This window comes from Pyrus communis, chromosome 6, assembly GCF_041283825.1.
Source record: "Pyrus communis isolate YQ-2024b chromosome 6, ASM4128382v1, whole genome shotgun sequence".
NCBI lineage: Eukaryota > Viridiplantae > Streptophyta > Magnoliopsida > Rosales > Rosaceae > Pyrus > Pyrus communis.
Genome location: NC_142570.1, coordinates 13814766 through 13824907, shown reverse-complemented (window position 1 = coordinate 13824907; position 10142 = coordinate 13814766). Strand labels below are relative to the sequence as shown.

Here is a 10142-nt window from a genome sequence, read left to right as displayed (position 1 = left end):
TTTAATAAAAAGGCAAAAGAAAATGACACAATTTTAATAATAATAAAAAAAAATTGATGTGCAGGATTCGTGCCCCCATCACAGACACTATTTATGAAAATAAACACTATTTATGAAACTACACTATTTATGAAACTGAACGGTATTACACAATTTATTGGTCCAATGTCAAAAATAGTACATATTTCTTAGTCCACTTTCATAAATAGTGCCTAGTTCTTGGTTATGTTTCATAAATAGTGCCTAGTTCTTGGTTATGTTTCTTAAGTAATGCCTAGTTATTGGGTCCAGTTTCATAAATAATGTATAGTAATTGATATAGTTTCATAAATAGTGTCCTTTTTTTTGTTCGGTCATAAATAATGCCAAGTTACTGTTCCACTTTCATAAATAATGCCTAATTGTTGGTCATGTTTCATAAATATTGTTTAGTTCTTAGTCCAATTTCATAAATAGTTTCCACCTATTAGTTAGTTTAGTTTTGGAAATAGTGCGTAATTCTTGTTTTCGTTTCATAAATAGTGTCTACTTATTGGTCTAGTTTCATAAATAGTGCATACTTATTGGTTTAATTTCATAAATAGTGTCTACTTATTGGTCAAGTTTTATAAATAGTATTTAATTCTTGGTTCAATTTCATAAGGTTTGAAACTTAGACCCCTATTTGGTCCTGTAAAAGCACCAATTGTGCCCGTATCATTAAATAAAGTTAGTGGATGATTTTTTTTATTTATTAAAATGTAAAGATTTGAAGCCATTTTCATAAGTTTTTCTTAAAAAAATTAGAGGCAATGGATCATGAGTGAATCGCCTCTAATTATTAAAACTCATGCTCAAATTAAATCAATTACATACCTTTGTAATTAATTTAATTTGAGCATGAGTTTTAATAATTAGAGGCGATTCATCGTGTTGATGGATCTAAAATGATAAAATTCATTGTTCAACACAATATAAGTTTTAAAAATTAATATTGTATTGACAATGATGAAGGCCTTAGGTTACCTGAAGAACATACGAATAATAGTCACAACATGTCACCTTTCTGTTGTTATTATTTCGAGTATTCACATCCCATCTGTACGTTCCATAAGGTAACAACAATGGATATTGTAAAGGGTCATAGTAGCCAACACAGTCTTTGATACTCTTAAGTTGACCATTTATAGTTTGCACAACAATATCTCGACCTCTAATGTTTTCTGATCCTTCACCACCTACTATGATTGCAGCAACCTGAGATGTAGACGGTAAACAATATTGTCGTTGATTCGCGGGCTGCTCCTTGATAATCAATCTACAACTTTGCAAATCTTGACGTTGCACAAGGTGATGAAATGTTTGCACAAATGGATTATATTGATTCAAGATTTGTTGGATTTTTTCAACCATATCTCTGTTTAGTGCTTCACTCTCTCTCATCCGATTGTCTATTTCATGAGCTGTGTCATATATATACATTTGTAGGAATCTCGGTCTACTATCTCCAATAGGCAAGAGACTTCCAATCTATGGTATATGGAACCTTGAGCACGAAATGTGTAAATACCACGTCTTCCTGTTGCTAGGTTTTCATCAACATGAACTCCCATTGAAGTGAAGGAAAAAATGTGGTTGTAAGGTCGTATATTCTGCCTAAAATGTCTTCCCTCGGTAGATTGGTTGCAAAAGAGCTCAGTCATTTCAGGAGGGGACAGTGTCAATGGTAGAGCAAGCTTTCCACATAAGCAACACATTTCAGATGTTTCATGAGAGAACAAACAGCATGTGAAATCTTGGCATGTTGCTAGATCTCACATAAGCAACACAGTGTCAATGGCATGTGAAATCTTGGGATTTCCATGTTTTCGTTAAAGTTTCTAGCACAATTATGAATTGCCCTTGTTCCCATAGTATGCTGTCGAGGTGGTACGTCCTCGTTAGGCTAGATCTCATTTTCATTAATGAGATTAAAATCATCTGCTTCAAAAGGAAACATTAAAGGTGTTTTATGATTTAGAGAGTATAGTTGAATTTGTAGGTATTAATATTCAAAAATTGATACCTTCATTGATGATGGGTGGATAAGAATGATACGTTGGAGTATTGGAACGGAAGCTGTTGTATTTTTTGTTATAATCAAATGAAATAGAAGTAAGGTAATAAGTTGTGTCTACAGTAATGATGATATTGATGTTTATCTTTTTCAAAGTTGTACTGTGGTAGTTTGTGCAATTACCATTATTAGTAAAACTTTGAATAAGTCCATCCTGAGGCAAGCGTGACCTATTCGATCGGCAATTTGCCTTATATGAGTTAAGCGCATTGTTCTTGGAACTTGATTGCTGCTGCCTTATTGATGCGTGATTTATACGCACACAAATTAAACCCTCTTTTTGACAATTGTAGTATAAGTATAAGTAGGGATCGTTCTGGACCGGGGATTAGGAGGGATTGCAAATCTCTTGGAAACTGACTCAAAAACGTAAAATAAAGTTTAAAACACTAAACTAGACTCAAAGAATGCAAAATTAAAGTTTAAAACACTAAGACAAACCAAAAACTCAAAATGCTTTAAAAACACAAACTAAATTGAATTCTAACTAAAATGAACATTAAAGCAAAAGGGGGATTGAGGTTTTTACGAAAATTGAAATAACGAAACAAGTTAATAAACTAGACAGAATGTAAATATGAAATTTATGGATGAATGCTAGCTAAGGGGTTCATCTCCATACATGTTACACTTGCATACAAGATTGATTCTTAGTTGGTCTTTCGATAAGTTGTGAAACTCAACACCCCGGGTTAATTAGGTCCGCTTAAATTAACCGTCAAGTTCTCCTTAAGTTAATGAATTGGATGGGTTAGCGCAACGCAATTCACCACATTCTCCAAAAGTCCTTTACGTGAAAAGCACAATAAAGATACAATCAAAGATCATTAAGCATTATGAAAACTATAAGTGTTGACGAGGCATTCGTTACTATGGAATACGCATGAAACTAGTGCCAAGAATTCATTTAACGCGATTGTTTATAAGCAACCTCCACTACTTGTGAATATAAGTTCATAACGATTAGGTGAAACTCACTTATATTCTAGCGTCATATTCATGCATGAAAATTAAGCGCGCATTCTTAATAAACATACATAAATAAGTTATCAATCAAACGGTTAAACAAATTGAATCAACAACTTATGAAATTCCAACGAAAGTTAATCAATTCATATTGCAAATATAAACATAGTTTCGAATCACCCCCTAGCTAAAGGGGGATTAGTTCCTCATAACTTTGAAATCAAAGAAACACCTAAACATTCCAACAACTCAAACTTGAATTGTATGAACGTTTAGGCACTCTTCTCTTCCATTCCTCATACGTACAAAACAAAGAGAATTGAATTTAAACTTTGAAATCAAAGAAACACCTAAACATTCCAACAACTCAAACTTGAATTGTATGAACGTTTAGGCCCTCTTATCTTCCTCGTTGTTGTAGCACAAGGTCTAAGGTGAGGTTTGGGGGATTATGGAAATGGATGAGGAGTGGTGTAGAAGTGGAAGGGGAATGGAAAAATGGTTTTTGGATTCTAAGGGAGACTCACGGCTAAGAGAGAAAGGGATGTGTTTGTGGTGTGTTGTGTATGAAATGAGATGTGAATTGAATCAATGAATGCAAGGGTATTTATAGGAGTAGTGGAGGGAACATATGGCTATGTCATTTGTAGGTGAAGTAGGTGGATGTTGTAGGTGAAGTAGGTGGATGTTGTAGGTGAAGTGGATGTTGTAGGTGAAGTCGGTGGATGTTGTAGGTGAAGTGGGTGGATGTTGTAGGTGAAGTAGGTGGATGTTGTAGGTGAAGTGGATGTTGTAGGTGAAGTAGGTGGATGTTATGTTAAGTGATAAGTGATAAGTGATATGATATATGGTTATGATATGATAAGTGGTTAAGTGGTGATGATAATTGATAAGTGATTAAGTGATATGATATGTGGTGATGATAAGTGATAAGTGCATGTGGGTTAACTAATGAAGGAAATGCATGTGCAATGACAATGTGTTAGAATGGATGTGTGTTATGCATGGCATGATTGGGATTAGGAAAGGTTTAAATGTCCTAAAACTAAAGAGAACAAGGTTCCAACACTTTGGCTCCAATTAGGTCTTCAATTTCGTCCAACACTTTGGCTTCAAGCATAAGCTATCCGTCCTTAGCCCAAAAGTGCTCCAAAAGTCTCCAAAATGCATCTTTTTGCTCCTTTAGCCCTTTGGACCTACAAACACACGAAAATAGCTTAAAGTACTAAAATAACTAAAGAAACATAACGTAAATGTACGAGAACAAGCCATTTAAGTCGCATAAATATGCTCCTATCACTTATCCAAACGGCACTATTCGTTTCCTTATTTTTTTGTTTTTGTTTTTTTTTTCGTTGGAGCACTTGTTAAAACGATGGTCACTGTGGTAAATATATACAATCCAAATGTTGATTCTGTTATAGACATAACAGGATTATTAAATGGATGTTTCCATTGATACGAAAGGCAATGACAATGTAAAATAACTATTCGTTCAATCTTAATAGATGTGTCTTAATAATTTGTACAAAAATATTCATACAACGTGTGGATTTACAATTATATAATTAATAGAGACAAAAAAAAAAAAAAAAAAAAAAAGGGAAATCATAGTTACCTACCGATGTTGGTCCTATGTCATCTTGATTTACTTCCGTTTGATTTTGTACTATATTTACTGAGTTCAATCAGGTTTGATAATTGGCACGTTGTCACATTGAAATTTGAGCTCGCTGTGATGAATTCATAGATTGTCGTCTTTGCCTTTGTTGATTGCTCCTACGATACCTTTGGTTTGACTGTTGAGAATTGTGAACATTTGTTTGTCCGAAATGAACTTCTTCATTGCCGACCTACATTGAGAAATTGCCAAAAAAAATGAATTTTATTTTATTTTTGAAAAAGAAGAAAAAATAAATCATCTCTACAGAAGAGGAATAATGCAGATAAGGTAATATTTCTTCTATTAATTCCCTCCATACTTGATATGTTGAAGTCCTCTGGAAATCTTAAAACTAAAATTTCAATTTGATGATTCTTAATAAAAGTAAAATTAAAGAAGAATATGGAAACATAGCATTGACATTCAACAATGGAAAATGATGCTTACACAAGTTAGATCACAGTTAAAAGATTCATGAAATGTACACTATCGAATTGACATAACACATAACATTGAGAATTTCGAAAAGGAAAAAACACAAACTAATAGGAGGGAGCCAAACATATACCACCATAACCAAAATTAAGACAGTAGGCATTAAAAAGTGATGCCTTTGATGGCATTCAAAGAAAATATTAAACATGTTGTGCGATTGTCTACCATCTAACAAAATTAAGAATAGTTGCAATTTTTTTTGGGTGCCCTCTCCCTTTCCGCTTGATAGAAAGAAATAATAGGGATGCACAAAACACAAATATTCCAACAAACCACATTGCAGATCCAAATAGACTAAAGAATCAACATATTGAAATTGAATTAGAAATAGCTTTGTAGATGCCCAAATTAACAACAACAAAAAAACCTAAAATAAAACCCTAGAGAAAGCAATGAAGATGTAGAGGATTTGCATGCACCCAAGAGAAAGCAAACAATGAGAGGCGCAATGCAATTAGATTCCTTTCTATTTAACGACAGGGGAAAAAACCCAAAAATAAACCCTAGTTTTTTAAATTGGGAAGTTGGGTACCTAGAGAAGATGGCAATGAAGGCGGCGGCAGCGTAGGTGGAGGAACACGGCCAGGAGATGGGCTCCTGAAGGTGGGCGTCCGGGATGAAAGGTGTGAAGAAGAATGGGTTCCAAGATGCGTCCCGGAGTCTGGTTCCAAAGATTGGACTCTTTTCGATGATTCATCTGTGTGTAGCGGTGGTACGTGGGTAGTTAATGTTTAACCTTCAACTGAACTCAGATTGTGGGAATCATTAAACTGCTCTCTAGTTTCGATCGTGGGAATCGATTGATAACTAAATTGGAAACTCTACTCGTTTTCACTTGCCTCCCACGTTTCAAATTCTGTATTCTGCAGTTAATGTTTTTACCTTTCTATCCCTCATCAAAATTCTGTATAATTTATTGCATGACTTAAGTTTTTTTTGTTTCAAGGGCTTTTGTGTCCAGTTTTTGTTGGTGAATCCTTAAGACACCAAACTCTCCTTCTGGCTTTCTAATATTAAAGATTAAAGATTAAAGATAACAAATGATAATAAAAAAATAACAACATGTACCTATACTTAGGTACTACCCATAATTCAGTCATGCTTCTTCCACTTATAATGGTGACATTTTTCTCCAACAATTGTTGAATAAAGAAAAAAGTTTCATGTTCATCTTACAACTTATATCAAATGGTTCTGCTTCTAATTTCATCGAGACCTTTTGCATAAAACTCCTGTTATTGAAGATTACACGAGTAATTAAGTGGGAATAATATTGATGCAACTAGTGGTGGATCGCGACACATCTTTCTAAAACTTTAACATGGTATCAGGGCGGGGATTTGGACCTAAGGATGGCAATTTAACCCGTCAAATCTGATCCCCGCAAGTAACCGATCTACATGGTTCGGTTTCTGACACACCCCGACCCGGAATGTCCACCTGGACTCTAAATCGAGCTGTGTTGACCGACATCAAAAGGGTGAAGAAGCCATAAGGTGTAGTGATGTGGAAAATGTGAATAAATTTAAACCTAAGTGCCTAAATGTAAAAGTATGCATGTGAGCGGGAATGAACCCATTTCACACATGATGTTAGAGCATAAGTAAAGTATAGTAAAGGTAAAAGAGGAATTATACCGTTGGTAGTATTCCCACAACAGCAGTTTGCTAGAAATCCTCGTCGACATGATAGCTTGGGCACTAAAACCTAGAGGGGCGAAAAACAAGGGTGATTGGGCTTAGAAATAAAGTTTTATAAAAGCCTTTTTGAAAACATTATAACCCCTCACCGTAAAACAAGTATAGTTCCCAAAATATACATACTACATATAGTTTGAAAATACTTACCGTAACCTATAATATCTCAAGAATTCAATACAGCACAATATCTCGTAAGTAACAAAGGATGTTCGTAATCACATAATATCGCATAAGCAACATATCATATCGAGTCCTCATCAACACATACTGACACACGAGTTCATGCAAAGGTAATCTGACATGAAAAGGATTGCGTGTAACAATGATATACGCTTTAGTACTACAATCACGTGAAGATTGGCGCTATGCGCAACACATACGAGTCTTAATTGCCTTTAGCAATTTAGGATAGGACTGGCACCTACAATAGATCCAAAATGAGCGTATGGTGTGATGTGCACATACACGTGAAAGGCTAGTCTTGGCCCGGGTGAGTACAAACACCGGTGCAGCAAACGACGAGCAGATAACATAAACATAGTCATGCCATTGTGATTCGATAATTCACATCGACATAACAGTAATAAATAAAATATTAATCATGGCCGTAATTAAAATCCCATAAAAGTACGCATAGTTGAGCATCCCGTAGGATTTACGATAATTTTGTAATCTTCCGTTATTTTGCTAATTCTTATAAATGTTAGTCCAATCTAGGCATACGTAGGAAATTCTTTTTCAAATGTATAAATGGAAACTAACACACACACACACACACACACACACACACACACACACACACACTATATGAAAGAAAAGACCCACTCACAGTTACTTGCAAGGTTGCAGCCATTCAAACTAGGATAGCCGGAGTCTCCGATAGTAATTGCACCTGAGCATAATATTGGGATCCATTAGTAAAACTCCACTAAGACAAATAAATTTGGTAAAACTGAGTGCAGATTTGGAATCATAACGTCGAAATACGCTGAGGAAGGTCCCCGAAAAATTTTGTAAAAAATCAACGAAAAGTCAACGGTTAACCCTAAAAGTCAACCGAGACGCCTCGATGGTCAACTATTTTAAAACTTTAGAATTTCACTAAATGGATGTCAAAAACGGACCTAAGAAGGTTTTCAAGAAAATTTTGAGAAAGCCAACATAAAGAATATTCCAAGAATATTCTTAAGCCCATTTTAGACAGTGCCTAGCTGGAAATAGTGGCCCAATTGTTTGGGCCGGGTTTGAGCCAAGTTTGTGCTTAAGCCCTTCCTTTTTTTTTTGTATAGGGTTGGGCCGGCCCATTGGGCTCCTGGGTTGTACCCAACGAACCTTGCAAGAAGAACGTCGGATTTTGGCAGGTAAAATTCCCCGGCTCCTATTAGCTCGATTTCACAACCATTTTCAACACAAAATATATGGATTTGAAGCTCAAAGAGAAAAGAAGGATTATATGCCAAAATCATGTTGAGCCGTGGTCAGGATCGGCCGGAAAAAGGCTTGCAAAAATCAGATGGTTTGCTGGATAGCCGGGGAAGATTTCCCCAAGGTATTTCTGCACCAAACACCATCATTTTTCACATAGTAATTCAGAAGTCAAGCCATCTCATTGAGAGGAAAAGAAAGGACAGACCTCGAAGCTTACCTAGGCCGTAAATGACAAAGTTACGCCGGAGAAATTTAGCTCAGGACAAACCTCTCCTCAATTCGTGCACAAATAGAGAGTACATATCTTGAATGAAGGTTTAGTGGCTTGTAAAGTACTGGTCGTTTTGTGGTCTAGGTTGTTTGCCATGAAAAATGGCGAAAGGTGGTGGAGAAGCTCCAACGTGGTGGAGCAAAGAAGGGGAGAGTTAGAGTGAGAGGGTTAGAGATAGTGAGGGAGAGAGTGAAATGAAGGAAGGGAGTTTATGGCTGTCGATGGTGGTTCATGATTAGTCGGGATTGTGGTAGTGCTCGTCGTTTCGGCAAGAGTGGCATGGTGTGGTCTCTGTGTTTGCAGGGAAAGAGAGGAGAAAGAGTTGAAAGAAAGAGAAACACACAAAATATCTCTTAACGTAACTTACCAAATTGCCCTTCACGTTTGTAATTTTGTAAAATCTCCATCTTAGCTCCGATTTAGATTTCATTTGTGCGCACGCATTCGTACCTTCGCGTACTACGTAAATACTCTAAAATAATGAGTCATATATCTCTCTAAATGATGGTCAACGAAAGTTAAAATCCTTGCCTCTAGAGGCATTTTCGTAAATTCTCTCATTTAAAATTAATAAAATCGTAAAATTATGGACGGATTGTCACAGTCTCGGGCATAAAAGTTCATGTATTTTACGGTTGTGGGTAACTGTAGGGTAAATTTTTCAGTTTCGGATTCGGTTATGGTTACTAGGGTATCTGCCCCAAACCCATACTTGAAACTGAACCATTTCATCTATGAATAAAAAAATTATAAAGATTTATTATATGAAAGGGGTTATTAATAATCATGCATTATTAAATATGAAAATAATTATTTACTTTTATATCATTAATAATAGAAATTATATGCTTATAATTTTCAAGACTGTAAATGTTTTCTTAGTAATATAAATTTTTAATATTACTTATTAGATGCATTGTATCAATTATATTAATAATAGAAATTTATTTAATATTTTTTTATTTAATATTCTTCATTTAGTTAATAATATAAATAAATATATAAATATCATAATGGGGAAAACCGTTCCCTGATAAAAAATTCGTCACCCGATGAGTTCGGTTATGAGGAAAACCCATTTAGGGATTCTACGGGTTTGAGTTCGGAGAAAATAAACATGTTTGGGTATGGGGATGGCACATTCAAACCCAATCCGCCCTGTTGCCATCCCTATTTAGACCAGAATTATTGGGTTCACTTACAAACAAAACCAATGTAGCTCCACATGTGGCCCACTCCAAAGTGATCCAATATGAGGGAGCGTGTTGAATAAAACAAAAAGTCTGACATCACTGTGAACACGAAAGATTCCTTGAAACAAGAAACCAGAATAACGTGTACAAAATAATATTTTTGTGTTTATGATTTTGGGGTTACGATCTCTCTCAAATTTGGTCCTCTGATTCTATCTTCGTAGGGTGTAGGTTTGTGGATGAGTTGTTGATCCAAAGGGCCGTCGGGGCTTGATCTTGAATAATGGTTGTGTGGATTTCTTCAAGGGCTTTTGGGCTTGATCTTGAATAA

General features: G+C 35.4%; 1 pseudogene; it reads right to left on the bottom strand.

The window, feature by feature from the left end:
* Window positions 1-652: 652 nt before the first annotated feature.
* Window positions 653-4907, bottom strand: LOC148696324 (uncharacterized; annotated as a pseudogene).
* Between the last annotated feature and the right edge of the window lie 5235 nt (window positions 4908-10142).